At 49.3% G+C, this 15,059-nt stretch overlaps 1 protein-coding gene across 4 annotated transcripts in view; it reads left to right on the forward strand.

Annotated features, from left to right (window-relative positions):
• The window catches only part of IGSF3 (immunoglobulin superfamily member 3), a 181,689-nt gene that overhangs the window by 31,054 nt on the left and 135,576 nt on the right, over nt 1-15,059 (forward strand). The gene's annotated exons all lie outside the window — the stretch shown is intronic.

The following is a 15,059-nucleotide window of genomic DNA, read 5'->3' on the forward strand; positions in this document are numbered from 1 at the left end:
ACTGATGGGGTGCAGGGTTCTCTGTTCCCCTACCTCCTGACAGCTACTCGGCGTTAATGTGGAGTGCAGCTGGCAGCATATGGCAGCCGTCCCTGGTCTCAGCAATTGCTCAGTGAACTCTGAAAGCGGAGGACGGTCCCTGCAGCTCCAGCCAGCTGCAGCGCTGAGAAATCCCACAATGGAGCTGGCTGTTTTTCTGTTAACAGCAACATTTTGCACTCCACGCTGCTTGGTTTTTCCCTGCTACCTCTTCTGGGACGTCTTGCTCTGCTTGCTCCTTTTTCCTTTTCCTTTTATCTTTATTTTCCCTTGAGAATTGCTCTATCTGTTCTCTGGTGCCAGCCTGGGTTGGACTGCTCTGCATTCCTGTCGATCTGCTGCCCGGAATGATGAGGGTAGCTGCTCCTGCAGCTGATCGTGGAATGGCTTGGGTTGGAAAGGACCTTAAATATCATCTGGATCTGACCTTCCTGCCACTGACCGCAACCCTTTGTGATCATCAGATGAACTCTGAACACTGATGAACACTGAAGAGTCCACGCTTCAAATCCACGTCTCTTCAATTTAGAGATAAGGATGTGGTACGGGACCATGTCAAAGGCCCTGCACAAGTCCAGGGAGACAGCATCAGTTGCCCTTCCTTTGTCCACCCATACCATCACCCCATCATAGAAGGCCACCATGTTGGTCAGGCATGGTGTGCCAACAGTGAAGCCATGCTGGCTGTGTCAGATCACCTCCACATCTCACATGTGCCTTAACATCTCTTCCAGGAGGATCTTCCCAGGATGCCAATGCTTTCCAGGCTGAGCAGCCTGCAGCTCTGTCCCAAACTCTGTTTCCCCACTGCTTCCTGCTCTGTGGCGCAGGCCCATGGCAGGAGGGCTTCTCCTGATGTGCCGGGAGGGGAGCTGAAACTGAGATTGGGGCAAAGAAAGCTGATGGGGGAGAAATGTTTCCATCTTGATTCTGTGGCTGCCCTGTCAGTTTAGCCCTATAACAGTTTTACAATCTTTATCTGATATAGGTTTAAGAGGATTTCCCTGGGCGCAGTGGGATTATTATAAGTCAGAGAGCAGTCTCCAGCTGATATTCCTTCAGCAAGTATTTATTTTAAGTGGGTTTAACTGTATTTAATTTTTTTTTTCTTCTTTTTTTTTTTTTTTTTTTTTTTTTTGCATGGGTTACAAGTAAATTGTTTACATTATTAGAAAAGTAGATCCTGGATAAAAACGAAGGAATGCATTACTGCTTTCCAGCCTGGGGGTTGTGGAAGGAAAGCAGCAGCTGGAGGTGGAGAAGAAAGAAGATAGCACAGCAGAGCTGGGGAAAATGTAACGTTATTCCGTGCGGCACTGATTGGTAATGCTGCCAGACAGCTGTTTGCAAGTGGATGTAGTGAGGAGCAGAGCAGCGAGAACCGTGAGAGCGCTGCTTTGGCCCTCGGGGGAGCGGCTGGCATCTTCCCCCTCCCACCCAGCCCCTGAGCCAGCTAGCTGACCTCACAGCATGGTTACACTAATGCCTTTCCCTAGTTCAGGATTTCTGTGCCATCTTCACATGGGAAGAGCACCACCACCAGCATCTTCATCCCTGGTGGGATGGCAGCCTTTCAGTGTCCGCGCTCTGGCTCCCTGAGTCTTGTAGGCTTTTATTCACGCTGTTTAAAATGTTAGTGCAGGGCTCTGCACAGAGGTGGTGGTGTAGGGATGACCGCCCTGGGGATGTCCTTCTGTCTCAGGCATGGTGTGAGCTCAGATCTTCTCAGGCCTTATTCTTCTGATTTTCCAGCCTCTTCTTTGAGAGCAAGGTGTTTCTGGAACCATCCCTTACCGAATGGGTGTTGTGATTATAACTTGTGATAGCAGACTTCTTGCTGTGGGTGAGAAGGTACAGAGTCCACCTGCTGAGCTGTGCTACAGAATGGAAACTGAAAGCAGGTCCCAAAGCAGCAGGTAACCGTGATTTAAAGGTTTAATTAAGAGGGTTAATGTGAGGCTGTCATTAAATTAGGGGGTTAACATGAGGCACTGGTGCCTCGTTATCCAGTATTGTGTCAGTGTACTGCAGATGACCATCAGCCCTCTGGCACTGCATTGTCACCTTCTGAGCTCAGGTGTACAAATGCCACCTGTCCATTTGTACACCTCCCTGCAGAATGGCAGGTGATGGCTGTGTGCTGGGATGAACCACCTGGCAGTGCTGCACTTGGACGCAGCAAAAAGGCTGGAGAGGACGTGAGGTTGTCAGTCATCCAAAAAGCCTCATTTGGCAGCTGAACTCACACAGGTGTGTGAATGCATCCAGTGGATGTGGCACTGGCACAGGTAGCCCTGTGGGATCAGTGTCCCTGTGTAATCAGTGTGGCAGGTGGGAAGAAGACATTGTGTAGGTGGTAAAGAACAGTGGGATGTGGAGGAGTGTGGCATCCCGGAGGTGCTGGAGCGAGGGAGGGCTGTGTGTAGGGATGGACAACCAAAGGACTATGGCTTGGTGAGGTGGAGAGAACACGCTTACTCCCTCTTGCAGTGGGAGGAGGCCCCCCAGAAATAAGGCACCATCACCTCCGGTTGGTCGCCTGCTGTGGGCCTCGTAGGGGTTCTTTGACACCCTTTTAATGTGTCCTTCAGCAATACCCTAGGCACTGTTTTAGGCTCCAGACCCTGGAATAGGAGAGCAGGATTTTACTACTGCTTTCCCCCAGTGCCATCGGGATGCAGTAATTACTGTTGCACTGCCTCCCACCCTTTCTTCTTCTCCCCTTGCGACTGGGAAGTAGGAGGCAGCATGGCACGCTTTGAGGAGCTCCTTTTGAAGTGACTTTATGAGTAACGGGCTGGCGAGCTGTAGGAAATGAGATGCTGGCACTCTTTGCTCTCAGATCATTTCCACTCCCTTATGTCTGCGGCCAGAGCAGCGTCTGCTGCCTGCCTATCCTCAGAGACCTGGGGCTCGTCAGATCTCATCAGCTTCAAGAGACTCCTGCCAAGGGTCTGATGTCAGTGGAGAGAAGGGGAGAGGAAGAATTGGGAGGCTATTGGTGTGGTGAGATAGGTAGCAGTGCCATGGCTTGGACGCACATCTGTGAGGTCCAGCAAGGCCAGAGCCTGGGTCCATCCTATCCCTTGTCATCTGTGGGGTAACGTCGTTGGGACAGAAATGCTGGTCCTCATGGTGACATGCAGGACTGCTGGTGGGGTGTGTGCGTGGAGTAGTGGGACAGCTCTTCTGTGCTACCAGGAACCCAGCCTGGTTAGGCTTATGAGACATGACAGCATCACAGCCCAAGGTGGTATCGCTGCAGGCAGCTGTACTCTGCGACAGCAGCACTAGCACTGGGGACATGTCACTTGAAGCCTGTCATGACACACATCTGGCCGTCGAAGAGGCAGAGTATAAATGTGTCTCCCGGTCACCAGCCTGCTGGCAGCGTGCAAAAAGAGTCTCTTTGCCAGGGCAGCCTCTCATGTTGCTCATAATGAGGTACTATTGCATTGCTGGGCCAACAAAGTTGTTCATGCTGCTTGTTGTGCAGCTGTGTAAAATCAGGAGTCTCTTTGGCAGCAGTCAATGCTGCTCGTGCAGGCGCTGCCCTCATCCCTGCTCACCATGTTGGTGCTCCTCTGGGGGGAGCAGCAGCAGCTTCTTCAGCACATTTTGCCTTTGTTTCCTTTGGGTTAATCTCCTCGGCACCCAATTCTTTGCCTCTCTGGGGAATGCACACGGCTTTGCCTGTTGCATGTTTGGAATTCCCATCTGCCTGGCTTTAATCCCCATCTGGGAATGGTGGCCCGTGCCTGAGGCCCAGGGCTGAGTCCTGTGGGATCCTGTTCCTGATGTCAGTGCCCAGGTAGGCAGCTCTTGGGTATCAGAGGGAGGTGGTGCACTGAGCGGAGGCCAGCTTCCCCAGGTGGTTCCTAATGGTTCCCACAGAACAGGTGAGCATTGGCATTGCTGCTTTGCTGCCATCCCCATCACACTGTTGTGGATGTCCCTCATCCCCCAGCGTGCTCTTGCTGTAAGCAGGATGTGGTGTGTGCTCCTGGCACCCCCTTCTCCCAGCCCTGTGGAAGCAAGTCTAGGCTCCATACTCCCATCGCTGTTCATCTATCTGCCCTTTGGAGTGCCGAGTTTCCTGCCTTCCTCATTCCCCTTTTTGGCGTGCTTCTGTTGGTGTGTCATTAGCTGCAGCAAAGCATCACTCCCAGGAGTGCTCTCTGGCTGACATTAGTGGCAGACAGCGACTAAAACAAAGAGACAGCTTGGTGTGCACAGCGTGTTCGCTTTGTGCGTCTCGTGCTCCTTGCTGCTGGTGGGAGCTCAGGAGGGATCGCAGATGTGGAATAAACAGGAGAGCTTTGAACAAGTGACACCGTAATCCCTCCCTGCCCCCGCCTTTCCATCCCCCCTTTTTGCAGGCATTAGTTTGATTAAAATTGCATGAGCCCGCACGTGGGCGTGCTTTATTTCATTTATTTATTTCCTCCTGGCAGAAGACTGTTTTGAGGTCCCAGCAAGCGGCTCTGCCCTGTGGGAAAGTATCTGGGGAGCACTGGAAGCAGGATAAATAAAGGGTTTGGGGGTGCTTTCCAGGATTTGTCCCGTGCAGTGTTCGGAGCCTGTTTGTTGTGCTGGCGGGACCTGCTTTTCTTGTGGGATGCTAAACAGCAGCATGCACTTCCCTGCAGAAGGACAGGAGCTGCATCTCCTGACAGGAGCCTGTCCTGTCTGTCTGGGGATGGAGGGGCTTCCCTACTTCCCCTAGAATAAAGAAACAGGGAAGTTATCAACACACTGAAAAAAAAAACCCCAAAGTGCATCATCTTCGGTTTCCTTTTCCAGCCAGCTTTGAGCACCTTGGTTGGCAAGGAGTGAAGTCATCGCTTCCATAGCAAGGACGTGCCCTGAAAGAGGCTATGCTTGAGCTGCCCTCCTGTGCATCTGTAGTGAGGGTGCCTGGGTAGGGTGAGAGCATGGCTGCTCTGCCGTGCAGGGAGGGGAACTGTGGGCAATCTGGGAGAGGTTAGCATCACAAAGCAGCAGGTGAGAGGGAGGCATTGAATTTCAATCAAGCAGCGGTGGGGAATGAAATCTCCTTGCTTATAATTCAAGCTCCCAGCTCGGGCATCCCTCTCTTTTACCTTGGAGCAAATCTCCTGTAATGCATAGGAAACAGCTCAGCAACTGCAGTCCTGCCTGCCATTGAGGCAGAAGCTGGGGTTTATTAAAGACATGCAGAGCTCTATAAAAAAATATTTATGATCTTCTAGAACTTAATCATTACAACTCAAATATTTGAATAGATAGGGGCAAGCATTTGATGATCCCTTTCATATTTCTGCTTGGTTACGCTTGCTCCGTGTGTATTTGGATGCTTGGCCAGGGGCGAGAGGGAGATGAGGGATGAAAGGGACTTAGCACAGAAGGGGACAACAGGAACAGAGAGACTGGAGCGGAGAAAAAAGCAAATGAGACTACTGAGGGTGAAAATAATAATAACAATTAGGCTGGGGGGGGACTGAGAGGAGGCAGAAGAATAAAACTGGGCCTTTGAAGAGGAAGGGGATAGACAGTGAAGCCTTTTATTAAAAATTAAATGGTTGAGTCTGAAGGTAAATGAGGAACCTGCAAAGAAGCAATAAATAAATAAATAAAAGGGGAAGACAGGAAGGAGAGAAACACTTAAAAGGGAAATGAGAGGCTTTCGCAGGTGTGTGCTGTTGAGCATGTCAGCAGAAAAGCTCCATAATCACCTCTAATATGTGACAGGTACTGGAGGCTTTGTGAAAACAAACAAAGCCCAAACCTCGCAATTATTTGCCCCATCCTTGGAGGTGCTCCAGACCAGGTTTGGATGGGGCCCTGGGCAGCCTGAGCTGGTGGGGGGCAGCCCTGCCCACAACTAGGGGTTGGGGCTGGGTGGACTTTGAGGTCCTTTCCAACCCAAACCGTTCTTTGATTCTGTGATTGCCAGCCTCTTAAGTTCTTTATCTTCAAATTCTTTTCATACTGTTTTGTGTCAGTGTTGGAGGTTGGGTTGGTGTTGGCAACATGGAAGCTGGCCTTTTTCTTGCGCTGTATGATGCAGTTTGTTTTGGATTTGAGCTGTATATCCTTTTCAATCTCTTTAAGACCCCCTTCTCTGTGTGGACGTCCTTCGATTTTCAAAGTAAACTGCATGGATTGTAATATGCAGTAAAACTATTTTAACATGCAAGTATAAGAGGCTGCATTAGTTTAACTGAAATCACTTTGCATGGATTTTTCTGGCATAAACCAGCCGTTAATAGATCCAGGATGTCTGGGGATGATCGAGTAGTCAAATAAACTTGCAGTGAATTTTAAGGGAAAATGGCTTTCTGTCTGTTTTATGTTTTGGTGTGCTTTTTTCTTTCTCAGTGACGGTTAGGAGAATGAACATTTGTCTTAAACAAGGGGTGTTTTTGCCTTATTTGATCACTTCCCTGCTTGTTTATGTTAGGTGAAGTAGGGTGCATCAGTGCTGTGCAATTCATTTCACTGTAGAGTGGTGACATCTGGAAGCAGCAGCCTGGTGGAACAGTCCGGAGCCTCAGGTGCGAGCCCTTTTCCCATCTTCGCAAGTGTTCTACAGACATCATGTCTTCCTCAAAGAAGTTTTCTCCCAGGTGTTTTGTTAACAGAGATAAGCCAAGACTTAAGAGCTCTCAGAGTCTGTCAGGAGCTCCCTTCCCTCACTGATTTCCCCACTCTTCTTTCTATGCTGCCATGAGCTCTTCAAGTCACCCTTGAGTCTGCCGGGCACAGGAGACTTGAATACCTAATGCGTTCAAGCAAGGCTTTTGGAAAAAGTACAGAATAATTAAGAAAAATAAATCTTTCTTGTCATTTTAATGTAGCAGAAAAGGGAACGGCCAAAAGCTCTTTTGTTCTTCCTTTCTGAAGGTTATGTTTACAGGAACTTAGGTACCATTTGAAATATGATAGCCTTTATAACTGTCCCACTTTATAGGCCTAGGTTTTGGGGAACAAGGCTTCGATAGGCGAGGTGGGAGTATGTGTCCTAGCTGTGCCACAAACAGCACTCCTGAATCTACCTTTGGTGGCTTTATTTTGTTTGAGTGGATGAATGGGTCCCCACTGGTGCTGATACCGGGGCTGAGTTTTGGTAAGAGTACTTGCACAAAAGGAAGAGTGAAAGATGTGAGTAGAGGGACTAGTAAAGCTTGATTTCCTGTGGTTTTTGTTTCGTGGTTGAATTCCTGGGTATCTAATAAAGCGCTACCATTGCTTTTCCTTGATTGGGATATTCCCATGGTTGTCTTCAGGGTTACTTCTTTGGTGTTTGAGGTTTGAACAAACATTACACTCTTTTCCTGAGGAATAGTTCTGTGTGGTGGGTATCTCCTCTGTTTCTTCAGCTGTTTCATGAAACCAAGGGAGAATTTGTTCTGAGACCACTATCTATCTCTCTGTGTTCGTTTCCAGTTCTGCTTGCTTGTGTTAGAGGAACAAACAAACAAACAAACCCATTTGGATCAGGTAGTTAAGAGAAGTTGTCTCCCCAGGACACAGGTGATACAAGATCACTTATCAGGCTCACAGTACGTTCTTTATTTGCATACCGTAGCTCCTGTGCATGAGGAATCTTGAGCCTTCAGTCTTTATAGGTGCTTGTGAGACAAGCTGTTATCTTGGTTGGTGATGAAGAGAACAAGCAGATGCTGTGCAAGCTGAGCTTCAGGTGAGGAGCAGGCAGAGCTGAAGGCATTTCTGGATGGGAAACACTGGGTGTTTCCATTGTGCTGTGCCTTTCCCAGCCCCTGAGCAGGCAGCCAGCAGAGCATCTGTGCTTTGCCTGGGCTGGTGTCTCAGCCTGCCTCCACTGAGGGCACGCACTCAAGCAGCAAAGCAAGCGGAAAGCTTTGTGCTGGTCATTTTGCCATTTACCTACAGGGTGGTGAACGGCAGCTGGGAAGCTGACAGCTTTCAGCGCCTTTTGCACTCCGATGCAGTAGCAAAATAGGCACTGACGGGTAAAAAACGAGCTGTCTGGAGACCTGGGGACAGCAGCGTGTCAGCCGTGCTTGGCTCTCACTCAGAAGTTTCACCAGTAGAAGGCTGGAAGCTCTATAAATAAAATCCTGGATTCTGTAGGAGTCAGTGATATTGATCCCGCACTGGAGACATTGTAGACACATCCTTTTACTAGTTTATTCTTATTTTCTTTGCTTTTTGTTTGTTTGTTTGCTTGCTTTAATGCCCTGCTTTGATACAGTGTGTTCCTTCGGATTAATGACAGCAGCACCAAAAACGTCTTTATTTAATGGACAGTTTATTTCCTGAATACTTTAAATTTAAAAGTGCCTCCTCGTTCAGCACTACAAAGTGTGTGGGATAGCCTGGAAAACCTGGAGCCTTGACCTCTAGAAGATCTCCAAGTATACTGCAAGACTCAGACCTACCAGGCTATACCTCAAGTTGGGAGGCAGGATTCACTAAGGGCAGAATTCAGGACCTTTGGTCTTTGTGAGATGCGTTACTGACAAGCCATAAAAACAGTTAGAATATGTCACTTGTGCAGCAGGAACTACCGAGTGAATCATTTCTGCCTGCCTGCCTGGCATTAGGGCAGTTGTCCTGGAGGCAGTGAGCAAAAGGATTTCTTTGCATACCTTACCAGAGCAGTGCAGAACTTCATGGTGGAGGAGGGGTGTCATCATTTCCATCAAATGATCCTCGTTTGCATCTTTCCCACCGCCTCAAGAAGCCCCGTTGCCTTCTTCGCCTCCTTCAAACATGGCACGTTTGGTAGGCAAAGCGCTGTCCCCTTCTGTAGCTGTGGAAGGTGCTGCTCAAATCCTGTAGGCAGTGCTCTGTAGGGAGAGCAACTTGGTGGTGGCCATCAGCTGGTGGGGTCACAAGCAGGGAGGTCAGCTGGAGTCTGAGAGAAGGGAAGGGCACTGGGTGTTCTGAGATGCCCAGACCAATGGGTTATAAAGATAAATACGTTTATTAAAGTGTTTCAATATAAAGATGCCCAACAGAAACATGCACAGAAAATGTGTGTGCCAGCCTAGCTTTTATGGAGGGGTTGATTGCTATGCTGAAGCGGGAGAGCAGCTGTTAACTGAGTCCCCAGAGCACTACCAAGCACAGCACTTTGGCTTCTCTCTTCCTGTTCTTGTCCCCTGTGTCCTAAATCACTGCCACCTGAGCTAGAAGCAGCTTGGAGCACGAAGAGCTTAAAGAGAAGAGGTGGCTGTTGCCGTGTGTGTAAGAGGCAGGATGCTAGAAGTACAGTAGAAAGAAACTCATTGGGAAAATGGGTTTTGCAATCGTGGGTATTATTTGGATTAATCTGTGCAGCCTTTCTGTGATTGCACAAGCCTGTCAGCTATTTGGCTGAATTTGCTTGTTTTAATTCTGTTTTGTGCCGTCTTCAGTGCAGGAAATGAGCAGGTGTTGCTCATGGTTGGAGAACTTGGCCTCCATCCTGCAAGAGATGGACTGTGCCTTTCATTCATCACAGGGGTGCTAGCTTCAGAATAACAGCCCTGGGCTGCCAAGGCCTTGTTGGAAGAAGGTGGCTTGGAAATGTCCAGAAGGGCCGATATCCTTTGTTCCAGCTCCAGAAATACCTTCAATTCATGCTGACTTTGTGGCTTGGTAGACAGCTTACTGTCTGGTGAAGATGTGTGTTTATATATTATGTTATAAGCAATTTCCATGCTTTGAGTGGGACTGTTAGAGAAAAAAAAAAAAATAATAATAATCCAATTGTAGTTTTTATGAGATCTTTTTGTTCTTCGATTTCAGAGCTTTCTGTGTTCTGCTTAGAGAACTGTTTGAATTGGGACCCTTAAAGGCCCTCTAGCCCAACTCTACAGTGGACAGGGACATCTGCAGCTCTATCAGATGCTCAGAGCCCTGTCCAGCCTGACTCTGTGTATGTCCAGGGATGGGGCCTGATCTGCCACCCTGGGGCTGTCAACAGTCTGCTTAGAAACAAACATGAAGATGTGATGCTGGTCTCTCCTTCCCTCTCCATGCAGCAGAAAGCCAGCGCTTTTACTTTATCTTCCCTTGGGAACTTAAGACGTAGACAAGGGCTGAATAGAAATTAGGGCTGTAATGTAAATTAAAACCTATTTCTGTCCTTCCTTTGGTGCTTTGCTTGTGTGGACTGAAATACTCTATTCTTGAGTGATCAGTAGGAAGGAGGGCTTTGAAGCAGATGGACAAACCAGGGCAGGAGATCCAGGGCCAGCTTTTTGGAGGCATGCGCTGGTTGCACACCTGTGTTGCTGACATGTGCCTGCTGAGCCCCTGACAGGCAGGCACTGGTCTCTGCGCAGTCATTTCCAGCATCTCTGCTCTTAGCTCTCAAGTATTGTTAAGTAAAACACATCAGCTTAACCCTGTGTGAAAGAGGTGTGTGCTCTGCCCTTGTATTTGCAGTGGCTTAGGCTTGCATTAAGCTGCAGTGGCTTGCTGGTAGCTGCCTGGCTCAGGATCAGGGAGAGCTAAACCCTCAGCAAGGTGAGTTCTGGAAGAAGGATTTAGGAGCTGAGTCACCTCAACTCACTGCAGGAGGTCCTTGACTCTGCTCCTGCAGCACTGCAGCAATGGGGAAAGACTGCAAATAAAGCATGCATATTTGAGGGGTTGGAGGTTTTCCTCCCTACTGTCTCTGCCACGTGCTTGGGCTCTTTGGAAACTTCTGTGTTCTGAGCATCCCTGTACTCAGGGCTGGCTCCGACATTGCTCTGGCTCATTTTTGCTTGATGTAGACATGATGACTTTCCCTGCTGGGTGCCACCTCCCCCTCTCACACAGCACTCCTTTCTGGCTTCTCCGTTCTGTTTTAATGAAGTCACTTGAGCTTCACCTCAATTAGCTGTCCTAATAACCAGATGCTCCTCAGGGTGCTTCGGGACTGGGTGTATGGGGAGAGGCAAAGCAGCTGGCTGGCGGGAGCCTGCCCCTTGCTGCTTTGGCTGAGAGCAAAGGGGCTGCAGGGCATGGCAGAACAACAGCACTACCCCTGCATCAGGAGCAGCCAAGGGAGAGGGCACCAGCAACTCGGAGGAGCACTGGTCCCAACCAATTCACTTGAGGCTCAGCATGATGCAGCTGAATGCTTCCCCAGGATGCGTTGGTGCATCCTAACGTGTGGCACATAGGTTGTGCTGGCAGGGAACGTGCTGCTGGCAGGGTATGGCTGCAGCAGGACCAGGAGGAGTGCAGGTAATGGGTAGCATGGGGCAGGGTGGGTGTGACTAAATGGCTCCACAGCACCAAGGGATATAAGTTCAGGCCCTGAGTCAGAAAGCTGAGCTCATTTGCAGTTTGCACGTCTTCCATCTGATTCTTTTCTCCCCTTTCTTCTACTTTCTTGTCTTCCGTGCCCTTTCCCGCTGTCTGTCTGAACTTGTCTGGCTGCTTTGAGAAAAGCATTTCTGTCGCTGTAATCACTCCAGCCAGTCATTAATGTACAAACAAGGCTACTATTGTAATCTGGGGATTTATTGCTGCTGCTGTGAAACAACTGCCGTGCCATCTCACTTACTTAACTCTTCAGTTCCCCATTCGCCTCTGCTTGCGGCCGGGTTGGTAGCAGACTGCCCTTTTAGGGAGCTATGGGTGTGCTGGTTTGTTGCTTTCCTGCTTTCCTTGTTGAATACTGCAGTGGTATAATTGCAGACAGTTGCAGCGTTTCACCATGGATTTCTTGGTCGTGGAGCAACTAAACGTGACTCCAGTTGGGCTTCTCATTCAAAGCTAATACACTGGGCTTACAATCATGTTCTGACCGCTTTTCTTTATACCACAGCACAAATGCTGCCTTCCCTGTCAGGATCCTGAAGGGAATCCACCAACTTTAACAAGTAGATGATTTCTTTTTCAAAGGGGTTTTAAAAATCAGTATTTTTTTCAGCTGCCTTTTATTTCCAAGCTGCCTTTACCTATCCCTGCTTTTCAGACAAGGCAGTGCAGGTTGGGCTTTGCTGGAGAGAATTAATTTCCACTCCAAACAGGCTGTTGACCCTTGTGAATTTCCCTCGTGGCACCAGGAACCCATCACTACGTGCTGCTAGGTGAGGAGAAGGACAAGTTTTGTGTGGAGACCACATTTCCTATATGCTCCCCCTGCTCTCTGCTGAAGGTGCCAGGGATTTCTAGGTGGGATTTGAGAATAAGTATTGTCAGTGCAGTTCCTGCTGCCGCACACACGCGCACGTATTTGGTTCCCATAAGGAATGGAAATCAGGGCATCTGCTACTGCCTCAGGGTGGCTTGGGTGGTGGGCTCCTGTCCTTTCTGAAGTGTATTACCATAGAATCATGCAGTCACCTGAGGTGAAAGGAACCCTGAAAGACCATCCAGTCCAACTCCCCTGCAGTGAACAAGGGCACCTACAGCTCCATTGAGTGCTTAGAGCCCTGTCTAGCCTGACCTTGGGTGTCTCTGAGACATCCACCACCTCTCTGGGCAGCCTGTTCCTGTGTCTCACCACCCTTCTTGTAAAAAACATCCTTCTTATATTCAGTCTGTCTCCCCTGTTTTGATTTGAAACCATTTCCTCTTGGTCTTTCATCACAGACCCTGCTAAAGAGTCTGCCTTGTTCCTTCTTACAGCCCCCCATTAGATTCTGAAAGGCCAGTCTCCCTGGGGCCTTTTCCAAGCTGAGTGGCCCCAAACCGGTGGTGCTGGCACTATGCTTTGTCTTGAGCAGCTTGTCTTGCAAACACAACCAGAGGGATGGGAAGGGGGTTGGTGGCACTGAACTGGGATCCCTGTAGGGCAGCAAGATGTCACAGGGCAGATGGAGACATAACTCTTGCACTAATTCGTGTTAAAATCCAGAGCAGTATTTCTCAGCCAAAAGCAGCTCCCTAGGAGTAGGGAGTGCACATATTTGTTCTTCCTAAGTAGTTCACACTTGACACTTGGCAAGCTTAGCTCTATCCAGAAGGTTGGAGCTGGGCAGTCGGGGACACAAAGTAGCGCCATGCAGTGCCTCTGAAGTGTCTTGGAGGGTAAAAGCAAGAATGAAACCCAAGGGAAGAAGATGCTGGTGGGGCTTTGCTTGGCTTTCAAGATAGCCCCGCTGTGCTGGCTGCCCTCTCTAAGTAGCTTTACTCCTGAGGAGCCTGCAGTATAAGGCTGCCATAGAAATGAGTGATTGTTACCAGCCTGAGCCTCTGGCTCCCAGCCTGTTGCTCCTCGTGCATCGCTTAACAAGGAAATGGCATCCCAGCCAGGTTCACTGCCTTGCCTGGGAGCACATGAGATGTTAGTAGCTCTCTGATTTGTGGCTGGCACAGAACATCTTTGCAGCCTACTCCTTGTGGGTGATTGAGGTTTGGATAGCCGAGAACAAACCAGAGCCTGCCTGGGGAAAGGGGAGAAGCCAGGGTTTTCTTTGTCCTTTTGAGGTAAAGTTCAGGAACTGGGGCTGGTTTTGGAGTTTGGATGAAAGTGTGTTGGAGAGCTTGAAGAGTGTAGGGTAGGGAGTCCAAACCAGGGAACTCCAGTCTGTGCTCCTGGAGACCGCAAGCCAGCTCTTTATCCTGAAGCAAACATTTTCATTCCCAATCTGCCTATACTTCTGCTTTCTTCAGGGGTGCTCCTCACTTGTGCCTTATTGAGGTGTGTGTGTTTGAGTTGGATTTGTGTGCTGCAGTGGGGTGTTCATGGGCATCCCTGGGAAGAGAGGATTGGGGAGCACTGCTGGGCTCCTTCCTCCTCTTCCCCCTGGCAACAGGGCTCCAGGCCCGTCCCTGGCTGGGTCCCTGACACCCTCTAGTGGCAATATTGACATCTAATATTTCAGCAGCTCTTCATACCTGGGGGCTGCAAACACCCCCTCTGCAGCAACTGGTGGCTCAGGGCTAATAGGAGATGCTGTGTTTCTTACCCTTCTTACTCTTGATAGCAGCAAGGGGTGGGCTAAGGCCTAGGCTGTGTGTTGGGGGAAGCATGGGGCAGGAGAGCAGAGAGACAGAGCTGCATGCTGGGTTTTCCTCCGGGAATGCATTTTGCAATAGTTATGAAGTGTAAGATGCTAATCCTCCCAGCAGGTTGTGACCTGGAAATATGAAATCCAGTAGGCACAACGATGCCTGAATCAGTCTGTAAACAGCTTGTGGAGTGGGATGGCAAGCAAGGCATGGCTGTGGTCCTCTGCTTTTCCCTTCCCACCATGGGAGCCGTGGGCAGCCACTACCGTGGGCTTTGCATGGGGAAAAAGGCTTCCTCTCGTTGACATTTGCAGGGCTTTCAACTCAAGGAAAGGAGAATGGGCAGAGCACTCCTTTCACCCATCCCTGTAGGGAGGCAGGTGTAGTAGGGAGCTCTGCCTGCGAAGCAGCCCAGTGGGAAAGTGACTCCAGAGAGATGACGGTGATCGGATTTAATTTATTTAAACAATCTAAGAAAAGTTATAAGAGTCCATAGCTGGAGGGCAAAGAGAAAGGAGCTGTGCTGCTCTGGAAATTATTCAGAAAGGTTTGAAATGAGAAATGGAAGTCTTCTGTGCAAGCACGGTGAGCTGATGAGTTTGGCTGCCAACTGCCAGCCCTGCACTGCTGGGGCAGTAAATTCCTTGGGAAATGCACACTTGGTCATAGCAAATGCACTGGCCTGGGCTGGGCAAGTAAAGATTTCCCTCTTGTTTACTCCATCTTGTGGCTTTGTTCTTCCCTCTCTTTGATTTTGCTGCCATAAATAACACCAGCGGTTGTGTTCATGGCAACTGATTGCTTTCTCTAGCAGTGCCTGAATGAAGCAGATGCAGCTTTTGGCAGCGTAACCAATTTTGTCAAATCTTCCAGTGTTGTCAATGAAACTGAGCTGAGATGTGTTAATGATATTCCCCCGGTGCGTGGTGGAACCGTGGGCCCTGACAGGTTCACTAGTGCTGCCTTGTCTGCAGACTTGAAAGGAAGGCTCGCATTGCTTCTTCTGTATGATGCTTCTTTCTGAGAAAGCCTGCCTGCTGGTAATGTGTCCGCTTCTCTCCGGACCTCACAGCCTGCATCCACATCTGTGCAGGCACAGCAAGGTGACACTG

This window comes from Excalfactoria chinensis, chromosome 1, assembly GCF_039878825.1.
Source record: "Excalfactoria chinensis isolate bCotChi1 chromosome 1, bCotChi1.hap2, whole genome shotgun sequence".
Lineage (NCBI taxonomy): Eukaryota > Metazoa > Chordata > Aves > Galliformes > Phasianidae > Excalfactoria > Excalfactoria chinensis.